The sequence below is a fragment of the Serinus canaria genome, chromosome 9 (assembly GCF_022539315.1).
Source record: "Serinus canaria isolate serCan28SL12 chromosome 9, serCan2020, whole genome shotgun sequence".
Lineage (NCBI taxonomy): Eukaryota > Metazoa > Chordata > Aves > Passeriformes > Fringillidae > Serinus > Serinus canaria.
Window position 1 is genome coordinate 10,356,851 of NC_066323.1, and position 18,587 is coordinate 10,375,437.

Here is an 18,587-nt window from a genome sequence, read left to right on the forward strand (position 1 = left end):
TGAGGAGTGATAAACAGCCCATGCCATTCACCCTACCCACTCTAGACATCTGCCTTAGGTTGGAATGATTCACACTTTGGAAGCTCCCATGTGCTCCACAAACTCTCTGGGAGGCTTAGGGAACATTCAGACCTGAACCCCAAACTCTCACAGGGCTCTTCATCTGAGAAATCCAGCACCTGCTTCTTTTTACCATTTACCATGGATATTGTCTATGAGCAGGGTAGAATTACAGTCACTTGTTTTAAGGGGAGTGACTTGTGCCCATCTGACTGTTGAGATGTCTTTGTGCTGATTTTGGTTTTGATGGAGATGGTGCTCTGTCTGTGGTGGCCCAGAGGAACAGAGGAGGTTTTTTAAGTGATAAGGTAATAACTACTTTGTCAAATGTTGTCATTCTGCTATCAATTTTTTTCAATCAGGTGGATTTTAAGGCTACCGATTTCAGAGCTGATGAAAAATATGGGTGTCTGGTTTCCATTAAATTAAAGATCTCTACAGCTTTATACTTACCCTTATGCTAACCTGTGATGTGATTGCTTATCCCTGTGTATATCTTTGAAGGGGAAAGACTGCAGGCATTCCCCACCCCACATGAGACACAGACCTTAAAATACAGAGGGGAAAATAGAGCTTGGAGCCAAGCTGATCTCAGGTTGCTGCTGGGAGCACAATGGTGGCAAATTGCTGTGGCAGGGGGACTCTGCTCTTCAACCAAAGACAGGAACTAGGCTGACAGGACAATAATAGTGTGTTGGCTCAACTGGCAAACACACGTCCCCTTTGGACAGACTCAAAATGTTACATTGAGAAGCAGTTAATACACCGTTGTGTAAAGTTCCTAATGGACTGGAGCCAGAATGCTCCATTAACCACACACATATAAAATATTCATTGAGCTTGGGTTTTGTTGCCAAGCTGGAGGAAGGGGGGGAAGCTTTGTGTGTGGAGATAACACTGTCAGTATTGAGGGCTGAAGGGAGGAGTTGATGATGTGTTCTGAAATCTTTTATTCTTTTTAAGAAGAGAAGTACTTTTCATCCTTGGCAGGAGGCTAAGGGGTGCAAAGAGGATTAAATGCAATACTTGCCAGGTTTTACATTTCTTGTTTAATTGACCAAGGGTTGAAAGTACCTCCTGCCTCTGTGCCAAACTCCCTGATCTGTTCTGTACCACGTGTTTTCTGCAAATTAAACACAGGGTCAGTCTTTAGAAAATAAAAATATTGCAAAAAAAAAATTGTGTTCTCCAGAAGGTTGGCTTCTAAATAGAAGAAAAATTCCCTGAGCACAGGAAAGTGAGGGCTGTGGTGATAGGAAGTATAAGCATCAAGATTTTTCTCTGGAAAACTCATGTTTACCTGTTTTTTGTGCTAGTTTTAGGTGTGTGGTGAAAGCAGCTTTGTTTTCTGGGTGCTGAATGTACGATGAACATGTAGAAGAGATTTGGTTGGGAGAATTGGCTTGACTTGCTTTGTGCTTGAATTAGGAGACAATGAGGCAAACAGTAAAATCATGTTTCAGGCTGAATGAGTAAACATGTGTGCAAAAGATACTGTCCATGTGACCCCTCTCTCTTGCCAGAAGGCAGCTTTGTGGATCCACTTAAGTCAGACACACACTGGAAGAGCCACAGCCCTGCTGAGGAGGAGCAGGCAGGCTGTGGTGCAGTGTGGGATGGATAACTGGGAATACAAGGGCAGGAGGGAACACACATAGTGGTTTGCCTGAGCTCTGGGGCCTTTGTATCTTGCGGTGTCTGAGCAGCCTTTGAGACGGTGCTGGAGAGGAGCTGGTGACCCTTGTGTATCATGTCTGGTCCTGGTTGTGTGAGCACCAAGAAATTCAAGGGAGAGGTCCAGAAAGAAAGCAAAGCAAAACATTGTTATAGGAGAGGATGGTAAAAACAGGAGCTCTGTTACAGCATTAAGAAATGTTCCAGGCAATGATAGACCCATTGTGTGTCTAAGGAAGTGGTGTGGGAAGAAAGAGGAGAGACATCTTAGAAACAGGAGAAATGCTCAAGAATGGATGATATCTTCTGAAATGGGGCCAGCCAGGTTGGTGACACTGCGGATGAAAACAAACACTGTCTTCCAAATTATTTGAGATGAGGTCCTGGTGAAGAACACAGTCATCCTGATGGCAAATTTCCTTCTGTGCCTTCATGGCAGGACAGAATAGCCACCAATAATGTTCAAATAATCCAGGAGTCTAAGAAAATGCCTGGTTAAACCAGGCACATGCAGACCAAGACCAAAAGTGTCTGTGCTTTCCTAGAAATACTAAATCCATATCAGGTGAGGATGGGTGAATTTCACTGTACTGGCCTCAAAGAAATCATGCTGAATGAAGCAGATCAGTACCAGCACTGCACTACCAGGATACTCATGATGTGGAAATAACAGGATTAGATTTTGCCATTGGAGAAGTGACTCACAGTTGGTTGGAAACCAGAATCCAATAAGATAAATCAATTATCTGTATCATCATTTGCCACCCACACTCTATGAGTTGGATGTTGCCACACCAAATCAAGAAAAGCATTATAATAAAGCTATCCTTTTAAACAGCTGACCATGGCAGTGAAAATATCTATGAAATACTTTAAAAAGATCAGAGGCAATGGAGAGTATGCAAGAAAATAAACGAGAATATTTATCTTACTTAGGACATAAAGGGCAAATTTAATTTACATTTCTAAACAGACCAATAAAAGAGAAAAGTAATTTTTGACTAAGACCGTGTCTAAATTATAGCTGTTGCACTGAAAGAATGGCTTGGCAATAGTGACCATTCATGGTCAGTTTCATTACTTTAGTAGGAATAATGACATAAAGAAAAACCAAAAACCAAGACTGTTTTTATTTCAAAAGCATTTTAATATTAAGAAATTTCATTTTAATAGCACTAATGAGTACTTAATGTAGAATGTAAGTACCATGACTGTATAGTGGAGAAAACATACCAGTTCCCAAAATTCACCTAACCCCCCAAAAATTTAGTGCAGTAAAACAGTGCAGGAAGGGGACAATACACAAAGATGTCCTCTAAAAATTGGAAATCATGCCTAAACAAAGAAATCAGAGACTAATATAATTTCTTACAAGTTAAATGTAAACCCACTGCAACACAACTAAAATGATTGGAGGGGTGACTCATAAAACCCATAGTAAATGGTAGAACATTTCCATCAAATATAACAGGAACTGACAATCTGGGGGGTCCAAGTGTGAAAGGAGCAGTGCAGCTTAGCAAACCCACCGAGAGCAGAGGCACTGCCTGCACAGCTGACAGGAAAGTCCTCCAAAGGTTGAGCCCAAGGGATGGTCCTGAATTGAATTGTTACCAGAAAAAGCTTTTTAAACAGGCATGAATGAAATTAAGTAGCAAATCACCAGGACAAATGATATTCACTCAAATGTTCTAATTGCTCTGGTGTGAAACTCTTGGGTTGGGTCAGCCTCAGTTACCTTACCCAGCAGAGGTAACTAATGGGACACCAATCCTAAAAAGTGTTCCAGCAGGGATGAAAAAACCTGCAGGTGTCTCCAGTCTGGCTTGTCTACCACGAAAATTGAAAGGAAATTAAAACAGCTTTAGTGGCAGCATAGCTAAATACAATATATTGTGGGTGTGCTAACATGACCTATGGAAATTAAAGGCATGCATTGCAAACCCTGGAGGGCTTCAAAGGAATCAATAAGCATCTGGAAAAGCATGTGACACTTAATATAGTGTGTTTGGGGTTTTAAATGGATTTTGAAAAAGTCTCAGCAAGGTATGAAGAAAAAGCTGTAACTAGCCAATTTTCACACTAGAAAATGTTCATGTTCTTTTTAGTGATCCTTTGGGGGCAAGGAGGGGAGGGCAGTCCTTGTAGAGTTTCTGGAGCAGGGGAAACCATGTCTTTCAACAGCTGTACCTGAAAAAAGAATCAGTAGGGAGAGCAGGAAAATCATTCAGGCAAAAAAAAAAAAATTCATTGTCACAGTGATAACTAAACATTTATGGTCCTTTTCTCAAGAATCCTGAGAGTCTGAGCAATACTGTGGTAGACAAAAGTCAATGTTAGTATACATACATAACACAGGAGAAAATAATCCTGACCATTCTTGCATCTAGGTTGCTATGTTTTCTGTGGTTTTTATACTCAGGAAAATGATTAATAAAGTCGTAGCTGCTCACTTTCCTGAAATGTCAGACAAGTACTAGAAGTCCTTTAAATGTTTTTTGGAGTTTTTTTCAATAATTAACAGCAAAATAAAAACCATATGGCACTGCAGTACCTAGAGGAGAGAGACAAAGATGGGGATCTTCTCATAGTGTTCCTGCATCTTGGAGGCTGCATGAAGGACTGTTCACTCAATTTCAAAAAAGATGTATTAGAAGTAGAAAGTATAGAAAATAGCAGTAAGAGTAGCTAGAAATATGAAACATGCCTTTTTTTTAATTGAGAAGTCTAAATAAAGCAATGCTTCTCAGCCTTAAAAACTGGAGAAGCATTTGACAGAGGCTCATATAATTGTGAATGATATGGAGGAGGTGAATGGGAACTGACCTTTCCTTTCTCCCTGCAACATAAGAACTAAGGCTACTAAAGAAACTGGATGGAGAGTGGCATTGAATAAAAGGAGTACTTTTTCATTATTTTATTGTGGAAGTGGTGACAGATACTGGAAATTGCAAAATGAAATAAATTTAAGAGAGGATAACTCAAAATTCTGTAGGCTCCATTCACCAGGGACTACTAAGCACAAGGGCCTCTGTGGACTTGGAGATGGCTTCAAGTCCCTAAATTGCCAATGGCAAAAGCTGGAGGACTGTGACCATTCTGTGCACAGCCTGCGTCATGTGTCTGTTTTTGGACAGAGCTGCAGGTAAACTGCTGGGCCAGATAAGGCTTGGCTTTACCTGCACCACCATGCTTGTATCCCTATTCTACTAAGGTTGAACATGCTCAACTCTAAAATTTGTTTCCTGCTTTGTGTTGTCTCACAGTTCACTTGGAAATATTCCTTTTCCTTTCTGTAGGTTTGTGTGAGCTTTTGGCCCAGCTGCCAAAACTCAGCTTTTCCTCCTTGATGTACAAGTTTTTGCATCCTGACCCTATAGATCCCTTTTTATATTCAGAGATCAGCACTGTGTGTTTTCTTTTAAAAATCACAATATTTCAGCCAGATTCACAACACCAGTTGATTTATAAGCCCCGAGTTAAAATTACATGTAAACAGAGGACTAACTTTAAGCATATGCTTAAGTTCTGTGCATCTCAGCCACATGCTTAAGTGCTTTGCCAGGTAAAAATAGAAGCATGATTTAACAGTAAGCCTGACTTTCCATTGTGCTATTTTAGTTTTATGCTGATTTATCTCCAGCTAACTCAGCCAGGATACAGGACTTGGTTTGGAGAAGACAGCTTTGGTCTGAAAACAAGTTATTCCAAACCCTAGAGCTGGAAGAAGTTCTCTAGGACCAAAGATTTAAAAGAAGGGGTGTGAGGGCAGAGTGTTAAGCTGCTGCTTCTGGATTCATAGTATGAGTTTGAGTTTCATGCTGGAATTGCACAACATCCAGATACAAGTGGGTGTCTGGCTGAGCTGACTGAGTTAAAAGCATCCAGATGTGAATGTTTTGGCTATGGAAACTTTTGTACTTTAAATCTGCTAGCCAAATTTTCTTGGGAGAATATTTGGACTTTTCCCTCTGCTAAGATTTCTTTTTCAGTATCATTTAAAATGTTGAGCGATGTAGGGATTTGTCCATAGCATAACATAACACAACAATCTGGCCCTTGAAAGGTAATCACAAGTCATTTCAACTGGATTTGTCTAAAATATGAGCAGATATTAGGAGAGAAAAAGTACTGCTCCTATTTTGAACTGAATTGAAAAAGAAACCTCAGCAGTGCTTGAGAGAGGAATAGCAGAATATTGTAAATATTATGCTAGGAGGATGAGATGCTGCACCCACCCAGGTTTGATAGCAGTCCAAAGGCATGGAAATGAGTCAGGAGACTGGATTCTTTAATTTCTAACGTTGCAAGCTTCTAAATCAGAGAATCAGCAGCCTGATTTTGTTTGTATTACAGTTACCCTGCAGTTTAAAATGGAGACATCAGACTCTTCATAAAATAATCTAGATTTATACCAATTGTTTCAGCTATGTGTGAAATAGCTGCCCTAGAATTTACAATGCTACTAACTTGAAATTGGTCCCACTCCACTGAAACCCTTGGCCTAGAGATGTCCCCTAGGAAACCTTTAGTGAACATCAGATGAACAATGGTAGTAGAATTTTCATTGCACTCTGTCAGTTAAGGGAAATAAGGGGTCAGGACAACAGGTGGAAACCCATAAGTACCTAAAGGATGATGAAGGGAACACAGAGTAAAATTTGTAATGCTTTGTGAGTGGTTGGGGGTTTTAAAAATTTTTTGTCTTTAATATAGCCCACAATGGTTACTGATGACTAAATTTTATGTGTTCTTCTAGACTAAAAATATAAATTTGTTCTTATAGAAAAGCAAAAGGAATTTCTATGTCTCTGAGGTTTTTGAGCAGCTTACCTCCTCACATTTGTACTGAAGGCTTTCAGGACTGGTAAGATTAGTCTCCTTTTTTAGCTGGGCAAATACAAACTTAATACCAGATTGTGTAGGCAGCTGTGGATTGACATGAATGAATCACCAAAACTCATCAATATCTGCAGATATTTTCTTGACAGCAGTAGAAAACTGCAGGGCTGGAGCCACAGGGCACTAAGTAATAAATAAATAAATAAATAGGGTATAAATAATTTTTGCTCACACATATAGGAAGTACAATTCCCTTGAGTCTAGAGGTAGAAAGAATCACCTGCATGGAGATGTGTGGCAGCTTTTTCTTTCCATCCCAGCAGAGGAATGCTGAAATAGTGTCTTTCACTGTGATGATAAAGCCAGACTAGTTTTGAAATGAGTGTCTGCTGTCTTTTGCAAATAAGATTGAAGCAGATGGTTTCATTGCTCCCCAGTCCCAATCAGACATATGAATTCTGCTTAAAACACTGAGGAAAATACTATGAAAAAGCAGTGCAGGCTATGTGTGCCAGTGCGAAATGTGTGTAGAGATACCATGGGTAAAAGCAGAGGTGTAAGACCTGCCTCTAATGGGTACCTTATCTGGAGAAATTACATAAACTTCTGGGCTTATCTTGCAGTTCTGTGCACAAATAGGTGTGTGTACACTGTCTGAACATAGCAGAGACCAGTCTAGGTCACAAAGATAGAGCAAGTCTTGTTCTCTGGGACACCACATTGGGTTTTAGGAATATGGAGGTACATTGCTCATTTTGTTATAAAGTTTTTCCATGTCTTCCTGCCAGTTCTGCCAATTTATGGGCAGGTAGTTATGCATAGTACTGTAGGCTAAAATATTTGTGCATCTAAAAATATATAGGGAGATGTGCTCTCCCACTCTTGCAGAGAAGCAGTGAACGGATTCCTGAGTGCAGTTATGTCACCACTCTGGTTCTGGGACTGGAATCTCAGCCATAGAAAAATCTTCCCCTGGAAACAGCAAACAAAGAGTGACTTGTCCCCTCCTGCTGCAGTATATCCCCAAGTCCTGGTGCAAGGAGCTGCTTTTCATGTGGGCAGTTACATCTCCCTAAACATCTACCTGTATATGCACGTGCTCTCTCTGTGTCTCTTCCACTTGAGCAAAAAACACAAATCCCCTTCAGGTGTGAAACCTCCACATCCTCACCTCTGGTTTGCTGTGTACCTCATCAGATGCAATATGGGTGCACAGATGATGGCTTCCTTCACAATGTCCAGCTCCAATTTACTGCTCCTTTTCCTTTGCACTGAATTCCTTACTAATGCCAATATAACCTCTGCTTCCCTCCCTCCATCCTCAATGTAAATTGACTTGCTGCAACCTGCTACTCTCCAGAAATTACCAAGCCCAGGAAGATAATTTGTTGCTGGTGCTGATAGCATCTGTTTATTCTAATGCACCAGTCGGGCTGTGCTCGCCTGCACAGGGGAGAAAATGACCTTCAGCAGAATCACAAACTTAACTCTGGATCAGCATCTCCCTCGGCAGCTGACTGCTGGGAATCTGCACTCCCTGTTTTCAGGGAGGCAGCAGCCAAACCAGTGCAGAGCAGGGCTGCCACCAGGGAGGCAGAAGGCAACCTAGAGCTTTTTCAAGAGTAAGTATCTATCACAGTAGATTTGTGGCCTGAAAAAATGCTGTGCACCAGATCTTTTTAGGATGCTTGGATTCCTTGTTTCCATAAGTGTGAAAACTGCTTCGGCTACTTTGCACACCAGTACCCAATTAGACTTCAATGCTGGTGCCTCAAGGAAAGTCTGATTAGGTCATTCTTACTGGGAGAATCAGATAAATAAAAAAGATAATAGAGTTTAAACTAAATAATCCATAGTTCAATTGGCTGACTGGTTGTGATAAAATTGATAACAGTGGCACAAAAAGAACCTTCTTTGTATCTTATGAATAAACAGAAGATGAATGTTTTCTCTGGATAATGGAATAATTTTCACTTCATTGGTACTTGGGAGTATATTAATCAGGTTTTAAAGTTACATATGCAAATCTTACTGGGTTTTTCTAACTCCAAATCCTAGAGGTACAAAGCCAAAGAGCTCCCTAGGTCTTTATTTTGATTTCTGATAAGAAACACTGGGGAAGTTCTAGAGGCTAAAGAAATCTAAATTTAGATCAATATTTTAAATAAATTGCTATGATCATTAATAATCAACATTAATATTAATTCAAGGATATTCAAGGATATGCAAGGAATACATAAGGAATAACATACTGAAGCAATGTATCACATAAAGAGACATCTAGTACTGTTTTTTGGAAATTAACTAAGGTCAGCTTCAGTTGGATTTTAAAAAAGAAATCTATCTGGTTTATTATTACACTAATGTTGATGGAAGAACTTCCTGTATGCCTTAAACTTGTTCCTATACATTTTCTTTCATAAACTCAAATGGAATAATACCAAATAAGAAACAGCAGATGGATTCCAACTGTTTCAGTTATAAATTTCAAAGCAGGATTTATAAGGAGATTTAAAGTATACATCAAATAGTTGTGTTCCTAGTGGGACCCATTTATTGCAATAAGTGTTGCTTAGTAGTGTGGCAGTGACTGCAAGAAGGGGTGAACTCCACTCTGCTGGTGTTAGCAGATGACAGGAGGAGCAGTTTAGAATGGTTTGGATCCTTTGGTAGAATGGAAATAGCAAATAATTCCTCTTTTCAGGATCCTACAGGTAAAGGAAATGAAAAATACAAGATCTCTGTAGCAGATGGAATAGACTGGGCTGAGAAACAGCAATCTGGAAAACGACTGAGGATTTGAGTGCATAATTGGCTGAGTGTCATCTCTCACTTCAGTGCCGTGGCCAAAGGGTCTAAAGCAATCCTTGGAGCCTTTCTAATGCCTGCTTGATATTCCCTGTCTCTCTACTCAAGGATTGCTTTACTGCTGTGTTTGGCATTGGTGCAGCTGCTTTGGGAGCACTCCATCCAGCTGTGGTACCCACAATTAAAGAAGGATGTTGAAAACCTGGCGATCTTTCAGAGAGGAGCCACAAGAATGATTGGCAAACACTTTTCAGAGCAGTCCATCCCCTTAGCTTACCAAATGAGAAGTCAAGAGAAGTCTGGTTCTCAAGTATGCTATATAAGGAAGAGAAATTCAGAAACAGAAGTTCTTTTGGACAATAGTGTAATAAGAATTAGTAGTAAGAAGTTGGACAAGTTCATACTGCGTAAAAGTCTTCAACATTTAACAGAGGAGACTATTCTTGGAGCAAAAGTCAGGGCTATGATTTTTTCCCATCCTTTGCAGTAGAGATTGGATGCTTTTCCCATCAGCTTCACTCAGGTTCATGCAGGATATTCATTCAGAGCAGTCTGTTACTGGCATCCTTTTGGAAGTCAGACCTACGTGACCATAGCTGCCCTCTGGCTCTGTTAACTTACAGATCAGATTTCTCACTCCAAACTGTGATCTAGAGACACAAAATCCTTCAACACACTAATTCTGCTGTTTGATGCTAAACCCCATTCTTCAGTTTTACTGTAGGATTGGATAGTAAAAGCAAGAATTTGTGGAAGAATTTGTACGTGAGATTTTGTTTGACCGTATGAAAAGCTTTGGGACTAATGTTAATTTTAAAACCATTTTTCCAAGTTTACAATTCCTATATCAGCACATAGCCTTTGGCAGGGGGCAGGGCAGGAGGTTTTGAATGAACAGTCAGAGTCAGGCTCCTTTTCCTCAAAGGCTTGAAGTCGTGGTCTGGCAAAAACATATGTGAAATGGACACAGGAGAGCAGGGAAGAAAAGAACCATCTCTGGTGCCAGGTCCTACTCCTGATGTTCCCTGTAGCAGAGCCTGACCTTGCAGTTTGGATTACCAGTCAGTCTGTGTGGTGCAGTTTTGACTACCAGTCAGTCTGTGGCCCTGGTTGTTACCCTGCCTTCCTCTCTGAGGAGAGAATTCCTCTTGGGCAGCAAAAAAAAGCACATTGGCTATGGCACAGTGAGAAATTCTGCTTTTCTGTTGCCCACCTGTGAGAAAGAAGTCTGCCTGAAATCTTTCCCAGCCCTTAAAAAGAAATGGGCATGGCACATCTCAGTGTTTGTTGAATTGGGATTGAATTCTAATATTCTTTGATCAAACCTCAAGTTTGGAGGAAGTCTGAGCCTTGAATTTGGGTTATTGACATTTTAGAAATACTACTTTCTGGTCTGCTTCACTAGGACCACTAAAAACTCTTCAAATAAAACCGTATCTGTGGTTTTTTCCACTTCCCTACTGGGCTGCTTTGATTTCTGAGCTCTGAGTTTAACAAATAGAGGCCACTTTCCTCCCTCCTACAGAAAAGTATTGTCACCAGGATGATGTGAAGCAATAAATTTTTGCTGAAGCCTTGATCTGAAATGTTTTATTTCAACTGAAGTTTTTTTGCTTACTTTCATGTCTATATATAGCTTCCTCCAGGAGAGCTTTTGTAAGACCCAGACTCTGCTATGATTGAAGTTGATTCTTCAATCAAGAAGTACTCCTAGTTTTCGCCATTTTTATTGGAGAAACTTCCCTTTTTCTATCCCTATCCAAACTGTGGAAGAGAGCCCAGCACAAGGAGCCGCAGTTGGTTGTGGTTCTGCACCAGGCTCTCCATGCTGACACCTACCCAGGGCCCTTGGCTTCCCTTGGGCATCAGAACAGGTGTGGTTATTCAATTGCTTGTGTAGAGCTGGGCTTTTGAAATCCCATCCCCCAGGAGCTCTAAGGGATGCTTCTTGTTCATTTTTTCCTCTTTAAAGCTCTTTATGAATGTGGTTGATAGAGATGTAGTTCCCTGTTTCATCTGAAGGTATTTGGTATGATGACTAAAGTGAGATAAATATTTTAGTTATCAGCAGTTGATAGGCATTCAAGATAGGCTGTGGGATGATTACATTTGATACCTTTGTGGAGCAATGGTAGAGATATCATGAAAAATACTTTTTAAAATATATTCTGTTTTATAAAAAGTGAGTTTGGTTTGGATTAGTTGGAAACCTCTGAACAACCTAATAATACAACTGGAAAGAAATTTTCCTTTTTTCAATATACTATCAACTTTAGGTCTCCTTAGTCAAGAAAAGATTGGTGTTGAAATTAACTTTGTGGAGATCCAGTCAAAGCAAAAATAACATTGAAATAGATTGTGTTGATTCTTACGAGACAAACATTCTTTCTGGAGCTGTTCTGAAAGGACCTGTAACAATAAAATCAGGTGAGGAAGAAGAAAAAAATAATTTTTTGGGTGTATCAAGTTTTGGGTTTTTTGTTAAATAAATATATTGTGTTATTAGATTGATGAAAGCCCTGTTTGCATAAGGATAAAGTGATAAATTATTGTGATCAGAATAAAGTGATAAATTAACTTGTGATTTCTAGTTTTTCAAAAATCAATACCTTTCACATTTATATTTCTCCAAGTTTCCAGAAAAACAGATGAATGACTGTGTGTGTTCTCTGGGGCATTGTATCTATCAGGAACCCTATATTCTCCCTTAAAATATGCTCTGCATGGTAAATATAACCTCTTCACCCCAAAACCTCTAATTGCACATCAGTCTTCCAGCTCCAAGCTGTTCCATTTGTGTGCAGAGAGAAAGAGTGAATCACTGTCTTAATTAAGGTCAGTATGTGATACCTCTGCTATTCTTCCAGCTATTCTCAGCTGGTGAATAAAGAGTTAAAAATAGGACACATGCTGTCCTCTTCTGTGGTCTTTACTGCTAGCCCAGCATGTTTACAGAACCTTTCTCACTGATAGAGTGTTTTGATTAATATTCACATTTCCATGCAGATTTTTCTTTAAAAGCCTAAGTTGAATGCAGACCACAAGATCAATTAAATTGTGTTTGCCAGTACATCACTGGCAAGTCAGGCCATCAGTCACACTTTTTTCAGGATAACTCTGAATTGATTGATCTTAATATTTTTAGTGCCTCTTGATAGGGTTATTTTTGTTTAAAGCTCATCAGTAGAAAGAAATCAACTCCATTTCTGGGACTCCAGCTAGAACAGTAGTGGAAAGCCAGGGTCAGGAACTTAAAAGGGAGGGGAGAGACGAAAGAGGGATGTGGGTTCTACACCAGTGCAGCATTTTCTCCCAAAAACTTGTATGAGCTTCAATGCAGGCCCCAGGGGAAAGAATTTTCTGTTTGGCCTACAGAAGGGAGTGGTGATGTGTTGGGAGAGGCAGGGTGAGAAAGCAGCTATGTTGTTCTTAGAAAAGCTTCATTGGCAAACAAGCACAATAATTTTGCAAAAGAAAAAAGTCTTCCCCAAGAAGGAAAATTTTGCTGACAAGGTGTTAAGAGATGAAATATCTGCTTTTATTTCATTCTGTTCTCTAAAGGGATTAAAATTTTGCTGTGTAGTTCTTTCATACCAAACTAACTTTCAAAGTAAATTCAGTTCCTCTGCCAACACACTTTTTAAAGGGGTAACACAGCTCTATTTTCAGAACTACATCTTTTTTGAAATTTGTTGAATTTGTTGGGTTTTTTTCTGGCCTAAAGTGAGAGTGAGTGCTTCAGGTTCTTTTTGGGTTGGCATAAAAATAATGGTTGAATCCTGCAGGAGTCAACCATGGACAGACATTTGTAACATTGGGTTGTGTGTGATTTCCTCCGGGATCAGAACAGAGATCCCACAAGGGCTCCTCAATGCTGCTTGGAGGCTGATCCCTGCCCTCATCCCTCCTTTCCAGAGCCACAGGCAGTGGGCAGGCAGTGCTGGGGGCAACCTACTCTCCCTTCTGGAGCTCCAACAGGATCACTGGCACCAGGTTTTTAAGGTATGTTATGGCAAAGATAAACAACAGTTTTAAGATTGCTGGAGTGCTTGGATTCAGCTTGTTGGTCTGGCCTTTCAGAAGGTCTGGAATGGGAACAGAAAATGCTTTCAACTCATACTCCTCCTGGATTGTCTGTTACCATTCAGAGTCTGTCCTGCAGGTATATCTCTTTCACAGAGTGGGTGAAAAGAGTGAAGGAACAGGGTGTTTTGTGTGTTCAACTCGTATCAGCATTGAAGCACTTGTGCCTGTTCTCCCATCAAGGCACGCTAAGTAGGGACACCTCACAAGGCAATGTAAGGGCTGTATTTTATGACCTGAATGCAAAGCCTGTATTAGTTTCAACCTGCTCCTAGTAACATGTGTCTAATGCTAAATTATCTCTTTCATGTGGTTTTTGTATTACACGCTAACCTCAGATTGCTTTCATGTGTTCAACTTTCACGAGTTCAAGAGTTTTGCAGGAAGAGCAGTGAAATGTATTTTTGTCAGTCTCTTTAGTTTTGGGGCCAAGCTGGGTTTCCAGTGGGCATTTGGAAAGTACTGACTGCCTGGAGGAGCAGGAGTCAGCAACCTGTGTGGTGCAGGCATGTGTGAGTGCCTGTGCCTGGAAGTGACTACAGAGGATCCCATTTGGGAAGAACTGTAACGGTGCAGGGCAAAGGCTGGAACAACCCAGTGACAAGCAGATCAGGATGGTTTGGGAAATAACCTTACAGGGTCCTTATTTGCTTAAGCATATGTGTTTCTAGAGATGTAGATGTGAGTGTATAAATGATAGACCTTTCAATGGTTTCTGCTGAGCAATGCTGTTCCACAGCAGGGGCTGGACTAACAGCTTTAGGGCTGCTGGGCTCACTTCTTGCTGACCTGTCTAAGCCTGAATCTGATTTTTAAACTAGAACTAATTTTAGATGCCTTGGGAAATATTTAGGATGGGTGGCTTCCACATTTGGTTATTAGGATAGGGCTGGTACCAGCACAGCAATAGTGATGGGGACCTTGTGTTTGTCATGGGGTCATGTGGATTTCCTCCCTTTAAAGCCAAGTGTCCACAGCCCCTAACTCTACCCGAGCAGAGAGGCTGCACTGTGGCAGGGCAGTGCAGGGGTTACAGCCAGGCTCAGGAAAGGAGCAGAGGCGTGCCAGCGTGCCAGGGATGCTTCTCCCAGACTGCCCCTGGCCAAGGGCTGTCACTGTGATGGATGCCATGGCGTGGGCTGGCAGACAACATCTTCCTTAGGGGCTGTCTCTTTTCTTCTGCACAAAAAAGCCCCAAACCTCCCCACTTGCAGCACCTGCTTTGCTCCTCCATGCCACAAGTCCTCCCTGGAGGAAGAGGGGCAGCTCCTTCTGTGTCTTCCTGAGTGGGATGATCTCAGCATGAGTCACTTGCAGCAGGATGTGGACCCTGTTTCTTTGGAAGCAGCTGCACAGCTCAGCACGTCCCTGACACAGCTTCTGGAACAGGGCAGGGCACCTTCCAAACTGAAGCATTCACGGGCAAGGCTCGAGCACGCTCTAATTTTGTGAATGGCTCTCACCCGAGAGCAGGATGTAATGACCAGAAAAGGGTGGGGATATTGTAGATCCATTTCCCTCATTCTTGGTTTCCAGTTAGGACCCTAAAACAAACTTGTGAGCCTACAGGGAAAACCACAGGAGCAGTGAGCTCTCTATTACAGCTATTGGCTGTAACATAAAGGGAGATATTGGTTCATTGATCACCTTGTTGTTTTGGGTCATGTCTCATTAGGGTTTCTCAGAGGCTGAGGATTATTCCTGAAATGTCCAATTGAGTCCCAGCCTTCTTGAGTATTTTTCTTTTTTCCTTATTTCGAATGTATCTCAGGAGATTATCAAATACCTCCTAGACCAACACCTTCCTTTCCTCACAGAAAGGCCTACCCTCCCCTTGAGTCATTGGAAAACACTACCCCAAAGCCATTTGCTTGGGCTGAGTGACATGCTGGGCAGTTAATGAACCAGCACAGCTGTGTCCAAGCATCTCAGCAATGAACACGGGCTAAAATAGAAGCCACAAGCGGGAAACATGCAAACCCTTCCTGTGCCAGAGACAAAATCCAGGGAATGCTGGGCTGGATTGCTGGATTTTCACGCCTCTCACTAAATAAATCCCAGTCTGCAGTCCACCCGTCCACTCTGTCCGAGCTGGTGGCTCCTTAAAAGCTTTATGGAGGCATTTCCAGTGGGGCATTTCCAGTAACAGAAACCCTCAGGCAACACCTTCAGGGTAGACACACCTAATTAGGCCGGTTTTTGGAAAGGTTGGTTTGCTACTGGCAAACGACCCATCACAGAGTTTAAATGACCAGCTTGCCCAGTTTTTAACCTCACAAAGATTTTGTTACAGTTAATTCTTTCCTGATTGTCCCTCAACCCTGTTCCAAGTAACTTCAATGATACATCTGAAGTCTATTTAAAATAAAGGGTGGAGTACTTGTCCCTCTTCTTCCAGCAAAGAAACAAATCCAGGCCAGTCAAAAAGTTTCAACTAATATTGGATGATACTTAATATATGAAGCTATTTGGGTTGTTTAATGATCCAAGTGTGGTGAGTGGAAGAAAGTTGTCTAGCTTTTAATCAACATTTTTGCAATGCTGGATGCAAAACTGGGAGCAGTAGTTACTATGTAGCCAGTCCTCATTATTTTATTCTGAGTTTTGCACTGTGATATTATTTAATTTTTTTAAATTATTAATATCTAAGAAGTTGAGTTCTCATAAAAAACAACCAACCAAACAACCCCCCAACCAACCCATAATGTGTTTCTAGCCCTTACAATTATGTAGAATATACCCATGTACACCCTAAAGTAAAATAAAAATACCTCACCAAATCTTACAGTTTCTGAGTCAAGCCCTGTACACTCATATTCCATTTTGCATTTAACTTTTTGTGGTGTTGGCATTTCTGCAGTTATAAGTCAAGGGCTGCCCTGAAGCAGTGATTTGATCTCCCTTGCCTGAGCTTGCCCACGAAAGCCTATCGGTAATAAATATTATCCCAAGTGACTGTGGTGTAAGTAATGGCATTCCTTGCCCAAAGATCAGCCTCCAAAAATCACTCTCTGTTCATGTTTGGAAAGAACTGATGGGGAGAAAGGTGCAAATGACTCTTGCCTCTGCTCAGAATGTCAGATACAGATCACCTGGACACCAAGAACAAGACAGACCCAGCAGGACCCAAGCAATCTCTAGTTCCTGATGTCTGACCCTGTTTTTGTAGTGAAGCTCATATCTGAGGCTGTGCTCAAACCACCCTCTCCTCCCTTTTCTATGATGAAGTACATGGTGCCTTCCTCTCTTTGGGCATGGCAGCCCAGGCAAGCTGTGCACAGATGTGCACCTTCCCAGCAGCAGCAAGGCCAAGCTTACTCTAAGCAAGGATTAATGCTTTGGGCCTGAGCTTGGCCAGCAGCAACCAATAGGGAGAGATGTGAAGGACATCAGACCATGCATTTAAAGCCTCCATGGCTTGAATCCCTGCTTTCACCAGTGCCATCACTCCAGCATTGTCCTGGAGAGGCTTCCACACAGCACTGTGGGATAAGCCCAGGTGCTCCCTCCTTAACTGCCCATGGGGGGTGAGTGTCACTGGTGATCCTATGAGGAAAGAATCTCTCCTTTTTTTAGTGCTCCTCCTTTCTTCTTTCTTGTGTTTGCAAATACAAGTGGGGTGGGAGGATTTGGAAATGCATTGCTTCATCTGTATTTTTAATTAAGCACTTTGCATTTTGAGCTTTGCTGTAAAATATGATAGATTTCTTCAATAATAATTACACTGGGGAAAAACAGCTTCATTTGAGTTGCATAAGACTTGCTTTATCCAGGCGTGTGGTTTTATTAGAGCTTAAATGTGATTATCTAGGGAAGACCACAAGCTTTTGTTTAGTGATAAGAAGGGTCAAAAAAATTAAAGGAAACACAAGCCATAAACCCCTCACTGAAGGGTGTTTGGTTCCACCACAGTACACTAGTGATTCTCCCTGGAATCAGCATGTGGTTCCCTTATCTTGTGGTGGGGAGATAGACAGTCCCTGGGGAAAGCAGTAAACTGCCTGAGTCTTAGAGTCAAGGAAAGGAAAACACAGAGTGTGATTATCAGAGTCCCTGTCCCTAATCCATCCTTAAATGTTCCCATAGTTCTGTGCAGTTTGAATTCCATTAATTATGTGATGGATTTACAGTTTAACATTTCAGATATAATTACCTCTCATTATCAAAAACAAAGGAGACACGTGCCAGTCTCAAAGAGTAAAGACATAGCCCCGAGGAAAGGGATTAGTTCATCTTGTCTTTTCCCCTCACACATGCACATGCAGATATTTCTGCACAAGTCCCTCTATACCTACTTGTCAGTGCATTCCTTGTTCCTTGGCTCCCAGGGCTGCTTTCTTCATTCTGGGAAGTGGTTGAAAAGTCCTTTGGTTGATTAAGTTCATGGTGATCATCATAGGCTTGGATACCAACAGAGGTCCATCTATTTGAACTTTGAAATATATGGCAAGACTTAAGCTGTTTAACAGTGCTTCCCAAGGTTTGGACAACTGGAAACCTGCTGGGCATCAGGCAAGAGCACTAGGGTGCTCACTGAAAACCCTGTACCTGGTTCATAGAGTGTAAAATGCTTCACAGAATGCTGGCTGTGTAAAGCACTAAGTCTCTTTGTTGAATCCTCTCTTTGGAGTCCTTTTTGCATTTAGGACATGCAACATGTCTACAGGATCTTCCATTCCTTGCTTATTCTCTCTCTGGAAGTATCTTGAATTACTCTTGGGATATGGCTGTTGAAGGAATTGATTGCAAATGGAAGCAGGGCTGAACTCCAAATTTTGTTTGCATTTAGACATGTTTATGAAAATTGTTCACTTACTACTATCCAGTCAAACCATTTGAGTCTACTCCTAAACCTAAACATGATGACTAATGCCCTTTGCTGCAAGTGGACATCACTAATATTGGACCACAAGTAGTGAAAATGAATTTTAAAAAAGTAAAAGGTACCTTTTATGGTAAGTGCTGGTGCAACTGAGAGATACTGAGACAGGGGGCAGTGAGGTGTGTTTGTGTGTACGTAGACACATAGTCAGCTTTGGAGAATGACACTGAAGAATTATCTCCATTACAGCAGGGTGGTGCCATTTCTCATATCAGCCTCATTCATCTCTCTGCATCCT

The 18,587-nt window shown here is 41.3% G+C and overlaps 1 long non-coding RNA gene across 3 annotated transcripts in view; it reads left to right on the forward strand.

Annotated features, from left to right (window-relative positions):
• Positions 1–18,587, forward strand: part of LOC108961911 (uncharacterized) — a 72,168-nt gene that overhangs the window by 52,896 nt on the left and 685 nt on the right. For 2 of the 3 annotated variants that reach the window (XR_001990323.3, XR_007778292.1), the window contains one exon: positions 13,300–13,386. The exons of the other annotated variant lie outside the window; for it this stretch is intronic. This is a non-coding gene — a long non-coding RNA (uncharacterized LOC108961911). The remainder of the gene's footprint in view (positions 1–13,299; positions 13,387–18,587) is intronic. 3 annotated transcript variants of the gene reach the window in all.